Source organism: Danio rerio, chromosome 21, assembly GCF_049306965.1.
Source record: "Danio rerio strain Tuebingen ecotype United States chromosome 21, GRCz12tu, whole genome shotgun sequence".
Taxonomy (NCBI): Eukaryota; Metazoa; Chordata; class Actinopteri; order Cypriniformes; family Danionidae; genus Danio; species Danio rerio.
Genome location: NC_133196.1, coordinates 668,628 through 688,177, shown reverse-complemented (window position 1 = coordinate 688,177; position 19,550 = coordinate 668,628). Strand labels below are relative to the sequence as shown.

The following is a 19,550-nucleotide window of genomic DNA, read 5'->3' as shown; positions in this document are numbered from 1 at the left end:
TTCAATATATCATCCTTTGTGTTCAACAGAAGAAACTCAGACGTGTTTGAGACTAGAGTGAGTAAATTATAATTAGTTTGAGGTGAACTGTCCCTTTAATGTTTACAGGAACGTTGGAGAAACGTTCTTACAACGTATTTAGCAATGCCACCATGAGTGTGTGTTTATGGAGCCGATCTCCAGCACATGAGCGCAGAGTAATGACTGCTCCTCGGTGATGGAGAAGTGTGCGCGCGCGGGAGGGTCTATAATGAAGCGGTAATGACGCGTCTGCTCATATGCTCATCATAACGTGTCATAAGCGCCGCCAGGGGCTCCATGTCTGATCTCCATTACTGCTGGAGTCATGAGCGGCTCTGTGGACCTTCCTCCTGTCTCACTGTCTCATCGCAAACTCTTGTGCACCCTCTGGTGCTTGCTAGACTCCAAAACTTCTTTGTGTTGCCTGCTTAGCAGATTGTCTTCCTTGTCTCTGAGGCTGCTCATTATTCAGAGACAGCCGGAGCTCAGGTCATCTGCAGCTGCCGTACTGAAGAAGAAGAAGAAGAAGAAGAAGGAGGAGGAGGAGAAGAAGAAGAAGAAGGAGCAGCGAAGATGGCGAATATACTGCAGATCTAGACCGGGAACAACTTCGCAGAAGATCCAGGATCCAGCCGTGAGTATTCGGTTTCAGCAGATATATTGACGCTTCACGATCGCGTTTTTTTCTCTAATGGAGAGCCGACCTGCATGGTAACAGGCGCTCGCGTCTCCACGGAATCCTTCAGAAAACGCGCGGCTCCTCCAGAGCTTTCGAGGGCGTTTGAGGGACGCGTTGTGCGGCGAGCTGGAAGCCATTGCGCGGATTTGGAGCTCCATTAGTCAGCCAGACAGACTGACGCGACGCGCGCTACGCTCTCGTGACGTGACGCGCTACAAATGTGGGCGACGCGATGAAAATCGGCTTGTTTTTCTGTTCCCGCGCCGGGCTCCAGGTGCTGCTCCCCGCAGGTGTAGAATGACACGGACGGTTCCTCCAGATAAAAATGGAGTCTCGCTGGAGAACAAAGGTTGAGTTTCTCCTGCTGGCCGCTGCATGGAGCTGGACGCGTCGCGAGCGAGGCGTCGGCGACACGCTTCGCGTTTACGCTGCACTCTTATCTCCTTCTCTGGTAGTTTGAGGCCGTGTGTGTGCTTAAATCGTGATGTTTGTGAAGCTTTAGCTGGAGCTTAGAGTTTGTTGAGTGTGTCTGTGTGTGTGTGTGTGTGTGAGGGGAGCTTCAACACTGCTGGCCTACAGTCAGATCCTCCACTATTTTAGGAGATGTTTAATAATAATAATATTATTATTATTTCATGCATTCAGAGTCATTTCAGTGTTGTCAAATGCTGGTGTCCATCACCAAACCCGTGCATTTATCAATGCTCAACTTTTTTTAGTTGTGTTTATTCACTTCCCTTTATGCACCTGTGTGTGTGTGTGTGTGTGTGTGTGTGTGTGTGTGTGGATCTGCTGGTTTGGAAGTGAAAGTGATTTTCTGCTCTTGTCTGGATTTTAAGATGAATAATCTGACATGCGTTGTGACGTGTTGCACACCATCAGAGCTTTTTGGTGTGTGTGTGTGTGTGTGTGTGTGTGTCCTTCTGCAATCGCTCTGGCCACTGTGAAATCCTGCTGACAAAGACAGCGCACCACACACACACACACACACACACTCTCAATGCGACAGACGCAGGCCAGAGGAGCTCAAAATGGTGGCACGTCTCCCATGTCAGGGCAAACAGGTTCCCTCAGATGAAGGTTACTGCAGTTTTAAGACTCCGTCTGGTGGTTCTCGGAGGTTTCTGAGAACATTCCTCCTCATGTTTGGCTCTAATAAAACACATGCATGACTTCTGGTGGATTTGCATCAGTGTATATATATCCAGAGCTCCTCTAAAGGCATCTCCTTGAGTGGTGTTTCTGCTGCAGTTTCAGTCTAATGATCTGCTGGAGTGTCTGACCTGGAAAAGCTGAAAGCCGTCTTATGCAACTGTTGAGCACACAGCGATGGCTCATGGTCCAAGCTCACCGCTGACCCACTTTCATGAAGATCCACACCAAAGCATTGCAGGAGACGCACTGTGAACTCTTTTAATGAGAGATGTGTTTAAATATGAGCAAAATGCACTACAGCTTTTGCAGTTAGTTTGCTATTGTCATGCTAACACAAACCTAACCATTGTTTGTCCATGTTTGACCCAAAGAATATTGAAATGCTTGACTTTTGGGGTGTTTTTAATGAGATTTATGTATGTGAACGCTCATCTTGTCCAGTCAGTTTGGTGGAGCTGTTGTGTTTTCAGCTGGATGTTTAGTTTGGAGCTGGGTTATATGCATTATATGCTGTTTATTAGCATTTAGCATGGCTGAGTGTACACTGAAAAAAAATATTCAAAGATGATTCCTTGGATTTACTCAATTTCTTTACATTAAGAGGTTATAAACAATTTATTTGGGCTGAATTTAAACAAACAAATTAAGTTGAACATTACTAAACTTAATTTGTTTGTTTAAATTCAACACAAACAAATTGCAACAGTTCTGCATGCAACACTCTTCAGTGTGTGTGTTTGCTGTGAAACTAGTGTATAGCATTATTATTATATTGGTTATTTATTTTTATTATAGAACATTTAAACAATTAAAATGCACTTATCAGTTATCAAATGTGATTGCAACTCAATTATATTTTTATTAGAATTAAATCTCAGTATAAAAAACGCTGGGCTGTTTTAACTCAATGTTGGGTCAAATATGGACAGACTTAACCATTGTTTTTCCGTATTTGACTTATTGTGTTTTGAAACGCTCCACTTATTGGGTGTAAACTTAGATTTAGGTTTAATAATGTATGTAAACTCATCTTTTCCAGTCAGTTTGGTGGAGCTGTAGTGTTTTCATCTGGATGTTTAGTTTGGAGCTGGATTATATGCATTATATGCTGTTTATTAGTCTTTAGCATGGCTCAGTGTAGTAGTGTGTGTTTGTGGTGAAGCTAGTGTTTACAATTATTATTATTATATTGGTTATATTTATTTTTATTATGGAACATTTAAGCAATTAAAGTGCATTTATCTGTTATCAAGTGTGATTGCAACTCAATTATATTTTTATTAGTATTAAATCTCAGTATAAAAATGCTGGCCTGTTTTAACTCAATGTTGAATCGAATTTGGACAAACTTAACCATTGTTTGTCTATATTTGACCCATCAAAATTTTAAACACTCCACTTTTTTCTGCTTTGAATATATTTTGTTTAATAATTAATGAGCTGTAGTGTTTTCATCTGGATATATCTGTGGGACTTTGTAGCTAGGTTATATGCTGCTTATTAGTCTTTAGCATGGCTGAGTGTAGAAGTATGTGTCCATTGTTGTGAAACTAGTGTATACATGTGTTATTATATTGGTTATATTCATTTTTATTATAGAACGTAAGCAATTAAATAGCATTTGTCAGTTATTAAGTGTGATTACAACTTGATTATATATAGATTTTAGTGCTAAATTTCAGTATCAAAAACGCTGGGCTGATTTAACTCAATATTGGGTCAAATATGGATGGGGGCAATTCCATGCAAATGTCAACCTTGCCATAAAAAATAATTTAGTTTTCACCAAAATAGAGAAACCGTTTCTACATTTTTTGTGTTAGCAAGTTTTTTACAGTACTTTAAAAATACTCGTAAATGTATCTGTCAGTATTTCAAACGATATATATATTTAATTTTAGATTTTTAATTTTATATTTAATTTGCCAAAATCACACAAGTGGCAATTTCACAGCTGTCACATCCATAACGGAAATGTGTCACATCCATAACGACACTTTTTCTTCATAAATGCAAAAATGTCAAATAAAATGAAATCAATCATTTTAATTCGATAGTGAGCCGACTCATACCTATTAGATGAGCATTGTGTCTCTTGGGTTGTGCAGTTTAACTGTCAGAATTTCTAAATAATCTGTTGTCCACTGTAAATTCGCAAACTTTTTTTGTCACATCCATAACGCATGTTTATTTTCCTAATTTAAAATATAAAACATGTTTACATATTGATATTTTTCTGCTCCCAGAACTCTGTGGTGAGCTGTTTTGGAAAATATAAACAGAAGTTTCGATATAATGTCAACATATACTTTCTGTGTGAAATTATGTTTTGAGTTTTTACTGCAAATGTCACATCCATAACGCTGGAATTGCTCATGGTAAAGTTTGTCCATTTTGGACCAAATAACTTTTGAAACGCTCCACGTTTTGGGTGCTTTTGATTTAGGTTTAATAATGTATGTAAACTCTCATCTTTTCCAGTCAGTTTGGTGGAGCTGTATTGTTTTGATTTGGCTGTTTTTTTGGAGCTGGGTTATATGCATTATATGCTGATTATTAGTCTTTAGCATGGCTCAGTGTAGTAGTGTGTGTTTGTGGTGAAGCTAGTGTATACAATTATTATTATATTGGTTATATTTATTTTTATTATGGAACATGTAAGCAATTAAAATGCATGTACTGTTATCAAATGTGATTGCAACTCAATTATATATAGATTTTAGTGTTAAATTTCAGTATGAATAATGCTGGGTATTTTTCACTCAATGTTTGGTCAAATATGGACAAACCTAACCATATTTGACCCATTACATTTTGAAACGCTCTACTTTTTAGGTGTTTTTATTGATATTATTGTTTAAACGTGTGTAAACTCATCTTGTCCAGTCAGTTTGGTAGAGCTGTAGTGTTTTGATCTGGATGTTTAGTTTAGAGCTGGGTTATATGCTGTTTATTAGCGTTGCGTATAGTACTAGTGTGTGTTTTAGCTGTGAAACTGCTGTTCATGTGGGATTTGCAGGCCAATTGTATTGTTTATTATTGTTATATTTCAGTAAATCATATTTAATACACTAAAGAAAACAGGTTTGTTTGAGTTCTGGGTCCCACTTTATATTAAGTGGCCTTAACTAATATGTACTTACATAGGAAGTAATAGTTTGTTACAATGTACTTATTGTGTAAATACATGTATTTACTGTGTACTTATGCTTGATTAAATACATGTATGTAATTACATCTGTAATTAACTTCTGTAATTACATTTGTAAATACACTGTTGACCATCCCTTACACCTTAACCCACCCTTAAACCTACCCATGCCACCAAACCTGTCCATAACCCAACCTCTATCCCAACTCAAAAGCACCACAAGTGTTCTCAAATACATTATAAAAACAGTAAGTACATTGTATTTATTTTTGGATGTAAGTACATCGTAGTTAGGTCCCACTTTATATTAAGTGGCCTTATGTATTGGGTCAAACATGAACAAACCTAGCCGTAGTTTATCCCTATATGACCCAACACATTTAGAAAAGCTCAGCCTATCGGGTGTTTTTAATGAGATTTATGTTTATAAATATATGAAAATGCACTACAGCTTTTACAGTTAGTTTGATAGAGCTGTTATTGTCATGCTAATCATTGTTAGTACATATCTGAACCAAAACATTTTGAAATGCTCCACTTTTTTTCGGTGTTTTTAATGGGATTTATATTTAATAATATGTAAACGCTCATCTTTTCCAGTCAGTTTGGTAGAGCTGTAGTGTTTTCATCTGGATGTTTAATTTAGAGCTGGGTTGTATGCCGTTTATTAGCGTTTAATACGGTTGAGTGTGTGTTTTTGCGTGAAGCTTCTGTTCAAATGTGATTGCAGTTCAGTTGTATTTTACATTTACATGTTATATTTCAGTAAATCATATTGATATTTAATACACTAAAGAAAGCTGTCCTGTTTAACTCCGTGTTGGGTCAAACATGAACAAACCTATTCATTGTTTGTCCATATTTGACCTAATACATTTGAAACACTCCACTTTTTGGGTGCTTTTAATGAGTTTTAGGTTTTAAAAATATATAGGAAATGCACTACAGCTTTTACAGTTAGTTTGGTAGAGCTGCTATTGTCATGCTAATACAAACCTAACCATTGTTTGTCCATATTTGACCCAAAGAATATTGAAATTCTCCACTTTCTGTGTGTTTTTGATGAGATTTATGTTTTAAAATGTATGAAAACGCTCCTGTTGTTCAGTCAGTTTGGTAGAGCTGTAGTGTTTTCATCTGGTTGTATAGTTTAGAGCTGGGTTATACGCTGTTTATTAGTACGGTTGAGTATAGTAGTGTGTGTTTTTGTTGTGATTTGCTGGTCAATTGTATTTTTTATTGTTATTTCAGTAAATCATAATAACATTTAATGCACTTAAGAAAGCTGGCTTGTTTTAACTCCGTGTCGGGTCAAACATGAACAAACCTAGCCGTTGTTTGTCCATATTTGACCCAACACATTATGAAATGCTCAACTTATTGAGTGTTTTAACTAAGATTTCTGTTTAAAAAAATTATAATAAATATATATATATATATATATATATATATATATATATATATATATAACTGCTCTACAGCTTTTTCAGTCAGTGATGGAGCGGTAGAGTTTTCATCTGGATGTTGATGTTCAGATTTGGAGCTGGGTTATATGCATTAAATGCTGTTTATTAGAGTTGAGTATGGTCGTGTGTGTGATTTTGCTGTGAAACTGCTGTTCACTAATATAATCGTGATTATTTTAATATGCAGTTAATTTGCATTTTCTGGGAGCAAGAGTGATTGCAACTCCGTTTTATGTTATATATTTACAAATATGGAGGAACTTTAGCATTGTTTCTCCCCCTTTTGAGCGCTTTTAATGATATTTATGTTTAAAAATGAATGAAAACGCAGTGCAGTCAGTTTAATGGAGCTGTAGTGTCTTAATGCTAAGACAAACCTAATCATTGGTTGTCCATATTTGACCCAACTATTGAGTGATATTTATGTTTAAATTATGAACACTCTTACAGTCAGTTTGATTGTGTTGTTGGGTATAGTAGTGTGGGTTTTGCAGTAAAATTGTGATGATTTTATTATGCTATTAAATAGCATTTTCTGGTGGCATGTGTCATTGCAACTCCATTATTAGTTGTTGATATAATGCACTAAACATTTTGGGTGATTTTAACTCCGTTTTGGGTCAAATGTGGATGCACCTACCCATTGTTTTTCCATATTTAACCCAACACGTTTTGAAATGCTCAACTTTTTGGCTGCTTTTAATGAAATGTATATTTATATTTAAAAATTGATGAGCTTGTAATACTGTAGTGTGGGTTTTTGCTGTCAAACGTCTCTTCACTAGTGAACAACATTCTGATTTTTCTTTTATTATGGATTTTGTAAGTAATTAAATAGCATTTTGTCTGGTAGCAAGTGTGATTTGCAATTCAATATTTATTTTTATTAGTGTTCTACTTCAGTAAATCATAATGAGATTTAATACACTAAAACTGCTGGGTTGTTTTACTCAATGTCAAATATGGACAAACCTAACCATTGCATGGGTTAAAACATGTATTTTAAGCTTAATTGGAAAAGTTACCTCCATGTTGTTGTGTTTTGTCCATGTTTGACCCAACACATTTTGAAATGCTCCACTTTTTGGGTGCTTTTAATGAGATTTATGTTTAGATAAATGTATGAAAACTCGTATAATTTACCAGAACTTCATCTGTTAAGCTGCTTTGACACAATCTACATGGGAAAAAACTCCAGAGATCAAATTTTGGATGTTGCAGCTGGGTTATATGCATTATATGCTGTTTATTAACGTTTAGCATGGCTGAGTGTAGTGGTGTGTGTGTGTGTTTGCTGTGAAACTAGTGTATAGCATTGTTATTATATTGGTTATATTTATTTTATTATGGAACATTTAAGCGATTAAAGTGCATTTGTTTCTGTTAGCAAGTGTGATTGCAACTCAATTATATGTTTTAATAGTATTACAGTTCAGTATCAAAAATGCTGGCCTGTTTTAACTCAATGTTTGGTCAAATATGGATGGCTAAATTTGACCCAATAAATATTGAAATGCTCCACCTTTGGGGTGTTTTTGATGTGATTTATGTTTAATAATGTATGTGAACGCTCATCTTTTCCAGTCAGTTTGGTGGAGCTGTTGTGTTTTCATCTGGATGTTTAGTTTGGAGCTGGATTATATGCATTATATGCTGTTTATTAGCATTTAACATGGCTGAGTTTAGTAGTGTGTGTTTTTGTGGTCAAACTAATGTATAAACTTATTATTATATTGCTTATATTTATGTTTATTATGGAACATTTAAGTAATTGAAATGCATTTATCTGTTATTAAGTATGATTGTAACTCGATTTTATATATATATATATATATATATATATATATATATATATATATATATATATATATATATATGTGTGTGTATAATGGAGGCCTGCTAGTGTGTGCTGTGCAGGTAAACCTCACTCCTCTGACCTCTAAAGGTGCTCTAGCGACAGATGCTAGAGGCCATGGTCTTTAGGCTCCTTGTTAGAGCAACCGACTCTCATGCGGAAGGTCGCCGGTTCGATCCCAGCTCGGAGCGGTACAACACCCAACCCGCTCCGAGCTGGGATCGAACCGGCGACCTTCCGCATGAGAGTATAAAATACCTATATATGTGTAAAGTGCTATATTTTAGTATCAAAAATGCTGGGGTGTTTTAACTCAATGTTGGGTCAATATCAATAAACCTAATCAATGTTTGTTCATGTTTGACCCATTTTGGAACGCTCCACGTTTTGTATGTTTTTAATGAGATTTAGGTTTAACATTGTGTATGTACACTCGCATGTTTTTCAGTCAGTGATAGAGCTGTAGTGTTTTCATCTGGAGGCTGATGTGAAGTGTTGGAGCTGGGTTATATGCTTTTCGTGCTGTTTATTAGTGTTGGTTTGTGTTTTTGCGGTTCACTAGTGTTTAAAATCGTGATGATTTTTATTATGCATTAAAATAGCATTTCTCTATCAATTTATGATGATGTTGTGAAGTTTTGTAGCTGGGTTATATGCATCAAATCTCTTACTGCACGTCATTTATTGTCTCTTTATCCTGTTGAACACAGAAAATGAATGAATGCACACAAAGACATGATTTATTTTTAATGCTGAACCATTGAGGGTCAGGTTAAACAGTGTAAATAATGTCCCTATATAAAGACTTCAAAAATGAGCTAAAATTACTGGGTTTTTCTTGATTTTTACATAAAACTATTGAGTGTTTTCATGATGCATGAACAGGCGGCCATATTGGAGGCACAGAATGTAAAGAAAGCCCCTGAACTCACTGCAGGTTGACTATTTTATTAATCAATGCTGGTGAAAACAATCAATTATTGTTGTGTTTTTGGTCTGTACTAATGAGAAAATGCATTTAGACTATTATAGATCGGCAAATGTTAAGCTAAAGAAAGAAAAAAACTAGCAAAGGGTGAAACTGAAGAAGGATATTCAGATTTCCAGATCATTTACACTCAAGTATTAGACTAATATCTTTATTAATGCTGCTTACGTGTGTATAGCAACCTGTTAAATTCAGTTTGTTAACATAATCTACCTAATAATCCCTTCTTTATAGGATTTAGCAGTTGTTTTCTGTGGTTAGGACAGTATAAATAGGCCAAATATATTTATTAGTACACTAACTTGTTAATACATGCTGTTTTTTTTACATTCGAGTATTGCTAGTGTTTATTGTTGGGAAAAAGAGTTAAATATTACAGTCTTTAGCCTGTCTGTCTACACTCATAGACATATATATACTTTAAATCTCACTTCAAATGTAGTGCTCTTTAGTCGCTCCCTATATAGTCAGTGAGATAAAAATATCAGGTACGTGTTTAATTCTTGCTGTTGTTTACATCCCAGTATCAGCAGTATGGACACGCATACAGGGAACTGAGCACATATTAACAGACACAAGTCAACAGTTCTGTCATAAATTAGTGTGCTGCTGTGTTTGATTTATAGTTTTGTTAGTTGAATGATGTGTTGAAATTGTTTACTGAAGTCTCACTTGAGGTGTAGAGCTCTTCAGTCACTCCCTATGTAGTGGGTGAGATGCACACTAGGGTTCAGATAATAACAGCTGTTGGGTTAAGAAACTCATGTTGTATGTGAATATTTATTTAATTATAACTATTTATTAACTTTATTATTAATTATTGCTTAATTTATTATTATTATTTTAATTTATTATTATTATCGTTGTTATTTTAATAATTTTTTTTACATTTATTTTTATTTTTTATCTTTTATCTTCTTATTTCCACCTATTATTTAATTTTATTATTACTTTATTATTATTGTTATTTTCATTTAAGTTTTACATTTATTTTTATTATTATTATTATTATTATTATTATTTTAATTATTTATTTATTTATTTTTTACATATTTATAGAATTTTTTAATCTTATTATTAATATTTTAATTTATTATTTTTAAAGTTTTACTTTTACATTATTTATTATTAATGATATTATGTACATTTTTACATTATTATTTGTATTTATTAATTATTATTATTATTATTATATTTTTTTATTTTATTATGTTTAGAGAAGAATTTTAGACTAGAGCTGCTTTTAAGTCTTTTATTTTGTAATAAAGTTTACATAACAAACATTGCATTGAGTTCTAAAACAAATCATAACAAACAATGTATATTTAAACATGTTATTACATCTGTGTGGAGTTTGCATGTTCTCCTTGTGTTATATTTATTATATTTATAGATTTTTATTTTAGGGCAGCTCAGCTCCTTATACGGTTAAAAAATGATATAATACATACAAAAATGTATATAAATACACACACACACACACATATATATATATATATATATATATATATATATATATATATATATATATATATATATATATATATATATATGTATGTGTGTGTATATATATGTGTGTGTGTGTGTGTGTATTTATATACATTTTTTTTTACCGTATAAGGAGCTGAGCTGCCCTAAAATAAAAATCTATAAGAATCCTAAAATCGTCCCTGGTTATCGCAATACTTAACAATGATATCCCATATTTTTGAATATTGTGCAGGTCTAATATATAGTGCATAAATCCTAATTTTCTAAAATTTACATTAATTTCTGACTGGTTTTGTGGTCCAGGATCAAAAGTTTGGGTTTTATTTAATCTCTGATGCGTTCTGTGCATCTGATGGATCGAAGGCCACATCTGCGTGAGTGTGTGTGTGTGTTTGTGTGCGGAGTAATGTGATGATTTAATTTGAATAATTCTGAATGTCAAAGGATGCTTGTGTTATTAATAAGAGCGTCTGGAGGCATCACCTAAATCGCCTCTTTGTCCAGCTTGGGTTTCCGTCTCAGATGTTTCTCCTGCATCTGCAGACGTGATGATTTAAAGATCTGCTCTGCGTCTCCGAGTGTTTTTAAAGGACGCTGCATTTCCAGGCCGCTTCCATTTTGATGGTCGAGTGATCCGAGACACAAAATGGACCTTTCAGAGCGACGGCTGCGGAGGCAGAAACTCACAGAAGCGCTGAAGTTTGGAGCTGTTCCTCAGGCAGGGAGAAAACACACACAAAAGCCAATTCAAATGCTCCAGTGGACGCTTTCTTGACATGATGCATTGGCCTCTCACACACACACATATGCGCGCACACACACAGATGAGAAGAGTATTCTCTCCAGAACTATTTTTGAAGCCCTTATCTGAAGGAGCTGTGAGTTACATAATGTTCTGCTGGACATTAGAAACAGACCCTCAAGTTAAAGATGTGCATTTTTAAAGATGTGTTTTCTAAAGCATAAAATACCATTCATATATTTGTGGATATTTGCGAAACATGCTACGTGATCATGCTTGTTGTGCTTATTATTAAATTGCAATTTTTCTACAAAGTTCTTAAATTTAATTGAGTCCTTTCCTTCTACCTTTACACAAGTAATCATAAACGCAATGACCACAGTGGTTCTTTTCTCTTGTTTATTGGGTAGTTAACGAGATTAAAATTTTAGTTTTGTTTAAAATCTTTATTTTTTCCTTTTATCAGTTTTAGGTAAGAGGCGCTTAAAATTAGTTAGCGTAACTTGTCTTGTTTTTTGTTTTGGCCTTTAGTTCCATTGCAAGCTTGGTTTTTGACTGATATATATTTATGTTTAATACATTTTTAACCCTTTTGAAAACTTGGCCTGTGCACGTGTGCTTAGGGAGCAGGAAATAGAAAGTCATCTTTATTCTATGTGTGTAATGTGGGGCTTCCGCTATGTGACCTAATTGGGGGCTCGTCCGGGATACGAAGCCAGAAACTCTCGCACCTCAAGCGAGATTCATACCCCTAGACCAAACCGGTGTTCCTCAAAACTCAGTTTTGGGCCCCATACTCTTCAGTGTGTAAATTTAACGATTTACTTATGATGTGTCAACAGTGCAATATTGTTATGTATGCTGATGATACAGTCATTTTCACGCATGTTTAAAATGTTAACGAGATAACCATAATAATAGCGTGGCTTTATCAGGATTACCTAAAATTAAATGTTCATCTATAAAAGAGAAAGTGTTGATTTAAAGCATGTAGCTCTTATAAGAAAGAGAGGGTCTTCCTTATTTTATGTGCATAGTGTGGTGTTTCCACTACGTAACATAATTGGGGGCTCGTCCGGGGTATGAGCATCGGACCTCTCGCACCTTATATGAGAATCATACACCTAGACTAAACCAATGTTCCTCAAAGCTCAGTATTGGGCCCAATACTCTTCATTGTGTAAATCGAATGATTTACTTGCGATGTGTCAACTGTGTAATGTTGTTATGTAGGCTTTTACGCATGGTTAAAATGTTAACGGGTTACAATAAATAATAGCGTGGCTTTATCAGGATTACCTAAAATTAAATGTTCATCTCTAAAGGACAAAGTGTTGATTTAAAGCATGTAGCCCTTATCAGAAGGAGAAAGTCATCCTTATTTTATGTGCGTATCGTGATGCTGCTGCTATGTAACATAATTGGGGGCTCGTCCGGGATATGTACCCATGCCCTAAGTGAGAATCATACTCCTAGACTAAACAGGTGTTCCTTAAAGCTCAGTATTGTGCCCAATACTCTTCAGTGTGTAAATTTAATGATTTACTTACAATGTGTCAACAGTGTAATATTGTTGTGAATGCTGATGATACAGTCATTTTCACGCATGGTTAATGTTAACGAGGTTACAATAATAATAGCGTGGCTTTATCAGGATTACCTCAAATTAAATTTTCTCTACAGGACAAAGTGTTGATTTAAAGCATGTAGCCCTTATCAGAAGGAAATAGTCATCCTTATTTTATGTGTGTATCCTGATGCTGCTGCTAAGTAACATGATTGGGGGCTCGTCCGGGATATGTACCCATACCCTAAGTGAGAATCATACTCCTAGACTAAACCAGTGTTCCTCAAGGCTGAGTATTGGGCCCCATACTCTTCATTGTGTACATTTAATAATTTAAATATGGTGTGTCAACAGTGTAATATTGTTGTGTATGCTGATGATAGTCATTTTCACGCATGGTTAAAATGTTAACGAGGTTACAAAAATAATAGCGTGGCTTTATCAGGATTACCCTAAATTAAATGTTTATCTCTAAAGGACAAAGTGTGATCAGAAGGAGAAAGTCATCTTTATTTTATGTGTGTAATGTGGTGCTTCCACTACGTAACATTATTGGGGGCTCGTCCGGGATATGAACCTGGGACCTCTCGCACTCCAAGTGAGAATCATATACCTAGACCAAATTGGTCTTCCTCAAGGCTCAGTATTGGGCCCAATACTCTGTACTATGTACATTTAATGATTTAAATATGGTGTGTCAACAGTGTAATGTTGTGTATGCTGATGATACAGTCATTTTCACGCATGATTAAAATGTTAATGGAGGTACAAAACATAATAGCATGGTTTCATCAGAATTACCGAAATTAAATGTTCATTTCTAAAGGACAAAGTGTTGATTTTAAAGCATGTAGCCCTTATCTGAAGGAGAAAGTCAGCCTTATTTTATGTGTGTAATGTGGTGCTTCCGGTGCATAACATAATTGGGGGCTCGTCCGGGACATGAACCCGGGACCTCTTGCACCTCAAGTTAAAATCACACCCCCTAGACTAAATTAGTGTTCCTCAAGGCTCAGTATTGGGCCCAATACTTTACATTGTGTAAATGTAATGATTTGCTTACGATGTGTCAACAGTGCAATGTTGTTATGTAGGCTGATGATGGCTTTGTCAGGGTTTACTAAAATTAAATGTTTAATCAGACGTGGACACTGGCAGCAAATAAAGGTTGCTAGGGTGTTCATGTTGGTTGGTTGCTTCCTACTGTGTCCTTGTTTGATGCTAGGGTGATCTTATTGGTTTGCTAGGGTGTTTTTGTTGGTTGCTTGGATGTCCTTGTTAGTTGGTTGCTAGGGTGTCCTTGCTCAATGCTAGGCTATTTTTATTTGTTCAAGAGGTCTTGTTGTTTGGTTGGTTACTGGGGGGTCCTGGTGTTTTGCTAAGTAATTACAAGTGTTTTCTTGTTGGTTGTTGTGATGTCCTTGTTTGTGGTTAGACTGATCTTATTGGTTGCTAGTGTGTTGTTGTTGGTTGCTAGGGTTTCCTTATTTGTTAGGTAGTTTCTCACTGGTTCAAGAAGTGAAGGTCGTCCATCTTTAAGTCTGAGTTATTTTGCTGAGAGCAATAGTGATGGGGGGGGTGTGTTTGGTTCAGTCAGGTAGAAATAATTCAACACAAAGCTCATGAATTTACTTCTGATTAAAGCAAGAACCATTATGACGGGTAATTAAACTGGATTATAAGCCCATTTAGTTCTTCTATCTGCATTCAGACATACTGTTGAAGCATGGATCTTCTGACAAATTTCTAATAGTAAGTTGTACTGAAACCAACGCCAACACTTCAGTTATTCATGCTGTAGATTTGGTGTGTTCATTCCTGCAGAATCACTGAACTTCCCGCTGTGACTGTAGTTTGACACACTGATGTCTGCGAGCGTCTGAGATCCGAGTTTCTTGATTCTGATGGATCCAGAAGTTGCATGTGGTCGTCTGCGTTCTGCTGGCACCTCAGACCACAGATCATATCTGAGATGTCATCCAGGACGCTGCTTTTATTCTGAGACACACACACACACGCATTACTGAAGAGAGTTTATTTTCAGACTGTCTTACCACAAGATGATCTTTTTCCTCTCGTCGGGGTGACTGAGCTTCAGTCTGTGACAAACTCTTACATTAAACCTGCTCGCACAGACACACCAGTTGTTTTGGTGTCATCATGCTGCTTTTGGGGCTTAGTGCACAGTGCATTTTATATCAGCTGTTATCAACAAGTAGAAGCTAACCCTATTTGAATTAAAGTAAATATATTTAATTTAGGTTTTTAACTATCATAAAAATGGTATATTTTAATATTTTATCAAAAAATCTTGAAAATAGCAATACAATTAATTGAGCTTTCGGTATTTATTTTAATGTGTGAATCCTGCAAAAATAAAATGCATCACAGTCTTCACAGATATATGTCATCTCAACAGTTTCAACTCTAATGATAATCAGAAATGCCTTGGTCATCATATTAGAATATTTAATGATAATGTAAGTCCACATCTCTATTTGAGTGATGGCATTATCAGTAGATACTCAAAGAGCAGCCCTTGAGGTTTGTTTGGTTTTCATGGTGTAAGGGATTTTAGGGTGTTGTTGGCTGTTCTGTTTTCTTGGGTGTAGTTGGGTGGTGTTGGTGCTGCTTGTGTCTGTGATGCTTCTGCAGATGTCTGGAAACAGTTAGCATTCAATTTACTCCTTTGTTGGGTTGTTGTAGAGATATAATTGAGTGGTGTTGGGTGTAGTTGGGTATAATCGGGTGGTGTTTGGTGATGTTAAGTATAATAAGATGGCGTTGGCTATAATTGGGTGGTGTTGGGTGTAGTTTGGTGGTATTAGCTGTAGTTTGGTGATGTTGGGTAATATAAGATGGTGTTGGGTATAATTGGGTGGTGTTGGGTGTAGTTTGGTGGTATTAGCTGTAGTTTGGTGATGTTGGGTAATATAAGATGGTGTTGGGTATAATTGGGTGGTGTTGGGTGTAGTTTGGTGGTATTAGCTGTAGTTTGGTGATGTTGGGTAATATAAGATGGTGTTGGGTATAATTGGGTGGTTTTGGGTGTAGTTTGGTGGTATTGGCTATAGTTTGGTGATGTTGGGTAATATAAGATGGTGTTGGGTATAATTGGGTGGATTTGGGTGTAGTTTGGTGGTATTGGCTATAGTTTTGTGATGTTGGGTATAATTGGGTGGTGTTGAGTGTAGTTTGGTGGTATTGGCTGTAGTTTGGTGATGTTGGGTATAATGGAATGGTGCTGGGTATAATTGGGTGGTGTTGGGTATAGTTTGGTGGTATTGGCTATAGTTTTGTGATGTTGGGTATAATTGGGTGGTGTTGGATGTAGTTTGGTGGTATTGGCTGTAGTTTGGTGATGTTGGGTATAATAGAATGGTGGTGGGTATAATTGGGTGGTGTTGGGTGTAGTTTGGTGGTATTGGCTGTAGTTTGGTGATGTTGGGTATAATTGGGTGTAGTTGGGTGAAGGGTATAATAAGATGGTGTTGGGTATAATTGGGTAGTGTTGGGTGTAGTTTGGTGGTATTGGCTGTAGTTTGGTGATGTTGGCTATAATTGGGTGTAGTTGGGTATATTTGGGTGATGTTGAGTATTATAGGATAGTGATAGGTGTAATTTGGTGGGGTTGGGCATAATTAGGTTGTGTTGGATATTGTTTGGTGGTATTTGCTGTAGTTTGGTGATGTTGGGTGTAGTTCTGTATATTTAGATATTGTTGGGTGATTTGGGGTTAAATAGAATGGTGTTTGGTATGATTGGATATAATAAGGTGGTGTTGGGTGTAATTAGGTGGTTTTGGGTGTAGCTTGGTGGTATTGGCAGTAGTTTGCTGATGTTGGGTGTAGTTGGGTATATTTGGATATTGTTAGGTAAGGTAATGTTGGATATAACAGGATGTTGTTTGTTGTACTTAGGTGGTGTTGGGTATAATTAGGTTTGCATTGGCTCTAGTTTGGTGATGATGGTATAGAATTGAGTGTAGTTGGGTATATTTATACATTGTTGGGTATAATAGGATGGGTTTTGGTCTGATTGGATGTAATAGGATGGTGTTGGATATAATTGGGTGGGATTGGTTGTAGTTTCGTGGTATTAGCTGTAGTTTAGTGATGTTGGGTAAAATTGGGTGTAGTTGGGTATACTTGGATATTGTTGGGTATAATTGTATGGTGTTGGGTGTAACTGGGTATAATTGGGCGATCTTGCATGTAATTGGGTGGTGTTGGGTGTTGTAGGCTGTATTCGGATTGTGTTGTCGCTCCTTGTGTCAGCAATTCTCCAGCTGTAGTTCAGTTTCTGCAGATGTCTGGAAATAGTGTTCAGTGGTGTCCTGTGTTTGGGTGGTGTTAAGTGTAGGTTTGGGTTGTTGGGTGGTGTTAGCACTGCTGATGCTCCAGTGGTCTCCTTTGTTTGGGTGTAATTGTGTGTTGTAGGGTGTAGTCGGGTGGTGTTAGTGCTGCTGATGATTCAGTGTTTGGGTGGTGTAGGGTGTGTTTGAGATTTGTAGGGTGTAGTTGGTGATGTTGGCGCTATAGGAGCTCCAGAAGTGTTCAGTGGTCTCCTGTGTTTGGATGTAGTTGGGTGTAGTTGATTGTTTTTGGGTAGTGTAGGGTGTTGTAGTGTGTAGTCCAGTGGTGTTGACGCTCCAGGTGCTCCAGCAGTGTTCAGAGGTCTCCTCTGTGTAGATGAAGTTGATTGTAGTTGAGTGTTGTTGGGTAGTGTAGGGTGTAGTTGAGTGTTGTTGGGTAGTGTAGGGTGTAGTTGGGTGTTGTAGGGTGTAGTTGAGTGTTGTTGGGTAGTGTAGGGTGTAGTTGAGTGTTGTAGGGTGTAGTTGAGTGTTGTTGGGTAGTGTAGGGTGTAGTTGAGTGTTGTAGGGTGTAGTTGAGTGTTGTTGGGTAGTGTAGGGTGTAGTTGGGTGTTGTAGGGTGTAGTTGAGTGTTGTTGGGTAGTGTAGGGTGTAGTTGGGTGTTGTTGGGTAGTGTAGGGTGTAGTTGGGTGTTGTTGGGTAGTGTAGGGTGTAGTTGAGTGTTGTAGGGTGTAGTTGAGTGTTGTTGGGTAGTGTAGGGTGTAGTTGGGTGTTGTAGGGTGTAGTTGAGTGTTGTTGGGTAGTGTAGGGTGTAGTTGGGTGTTGTAGGGTGTAGTTGAGTGTTGTTGGGTAGTGTAGGGTGTAGTTGAGTGTTGTTGGGTAGTGTAGGGTGTAGTTGGGTGTTGTAGCGTGTAGTCTGGTGCTGTTGGCGCTGCAGGTGCTCCAGCAGGTTTCATTGTTCTCCTGTATTTGGGTGTTGTTGGATGCAGTTGTGTGTTTAGGTGTAGTTGGGTGGTGTCAGCGCTGCAGATGTCTGCCATGTATGGAGTCGGAGCAGTGCAAGGCCTCCTCTGAGCAGAACAGTGGTGTGTTTCTGATCTCCTGCTCTTCTAGAAGCTGCCAGTGTCCACGTCTGATTAAATATTGAAGGAGCTGGAAGGAAGGAAGTTAATATTAATGGATCTCTCGTCTTTCTGACGGGTCACTGGAACACAGTTTGGGTTGGAGACGTATAGACGGACTGAGAGGAAAGTGTGTGTGTGTGTGTGTGTGTGGATGCTGGACATGGCATGTGTGTTTCTATTTATAGAAGAGAGTTTGAAGTCCTTGAGCTCCATGTCGAGATCTCTGGCTTCTGGAGTTTGTGCTGCAGGAGTCTTCATAATCTGATCTTCTGCAGATTGGGCTTTCTTACAGTTTTCTGCCATTTTCTGTTTTGGGAAGAAGTGTCTCAGCTAGTGCCGGGCCATATGACAACACTCTCTAAGCCAACTCATATCCTAGATAAGTCAAGATATTATTTGTTGCTCTTACAACTGGAGCAGACCAGAAGACTGTCACGTATTTTAAAGAAACATTCAGTGTTATAATTAACATTAATCAATATTAACGAATGCTGTAGCTGTATTGTTTGTTTTTGCATGTTTATTAATGTAAGCTAATGTAATCTCATAGTAAAGTGCTTTTATAGTGACTCTTTTGCTGTGTTATTAGTGTACAGTCTGCTGTTGTATTGGCAGAGACGTATCTTCAGATGTAATGATTGGCTGAAATGTCTGGAATCATCAACCGTCTGTAAAGATTTCAGGTCCTGCTGGTTAGTGAATGGGTTGGTAACTTGTTTTTCCCGTATTTCCTTTACTGTACTACAGTTTCAGCAGATGACTCGATGTCGCCAAGACAGCCAGTTAAATTACACTACGATGATTCGGCAGATCCTAGATCTTTTAATTTTAGTAGCTTTTATATATATATATGTGTGTGTGTGTGTGTGTGTGTGTGTGTGTGTGTGTGTGTGTGTGTGTGTGTGTGTGTGTGTGTGTATAAATGTATGTATGTAATCTTGAAATTAACGGTGTCATTTGTCATCTCATTCTTTTCAAATAGAGGTTTTTCTAACCAGG

General features: G+C 36.9%; 1 protein-coding gene across 6 annotated transcripts in view; it reads left to right on the top strand.

Moving 5' to 3' along the window:
• Positions 1-491: 491 nt before the first annotated feature.
• The window catches only part of znf462 (zinc finger protein 462), a 79,645-nt gene continuing 60,586 nt past the window's right edge, over positions 492-19,550 (top strand). For 4 of the 6 annotated variants that reach the window (XM_073935599.1, XM_068215945.2, XM_021468939.3 and 1 more), the window contains exon 1: positions 492-655. The gene's annotated coding sequence lies outside the window, so the exon portion shown is untranslated. Of the gene's footprint in view, positions 656-711; positions 1,152-19,550 lie in introns of those variants that run through there. The other 2 variants (XM_073935598.1, XM_073935597.1) reach the window with 2 other exon arrangements.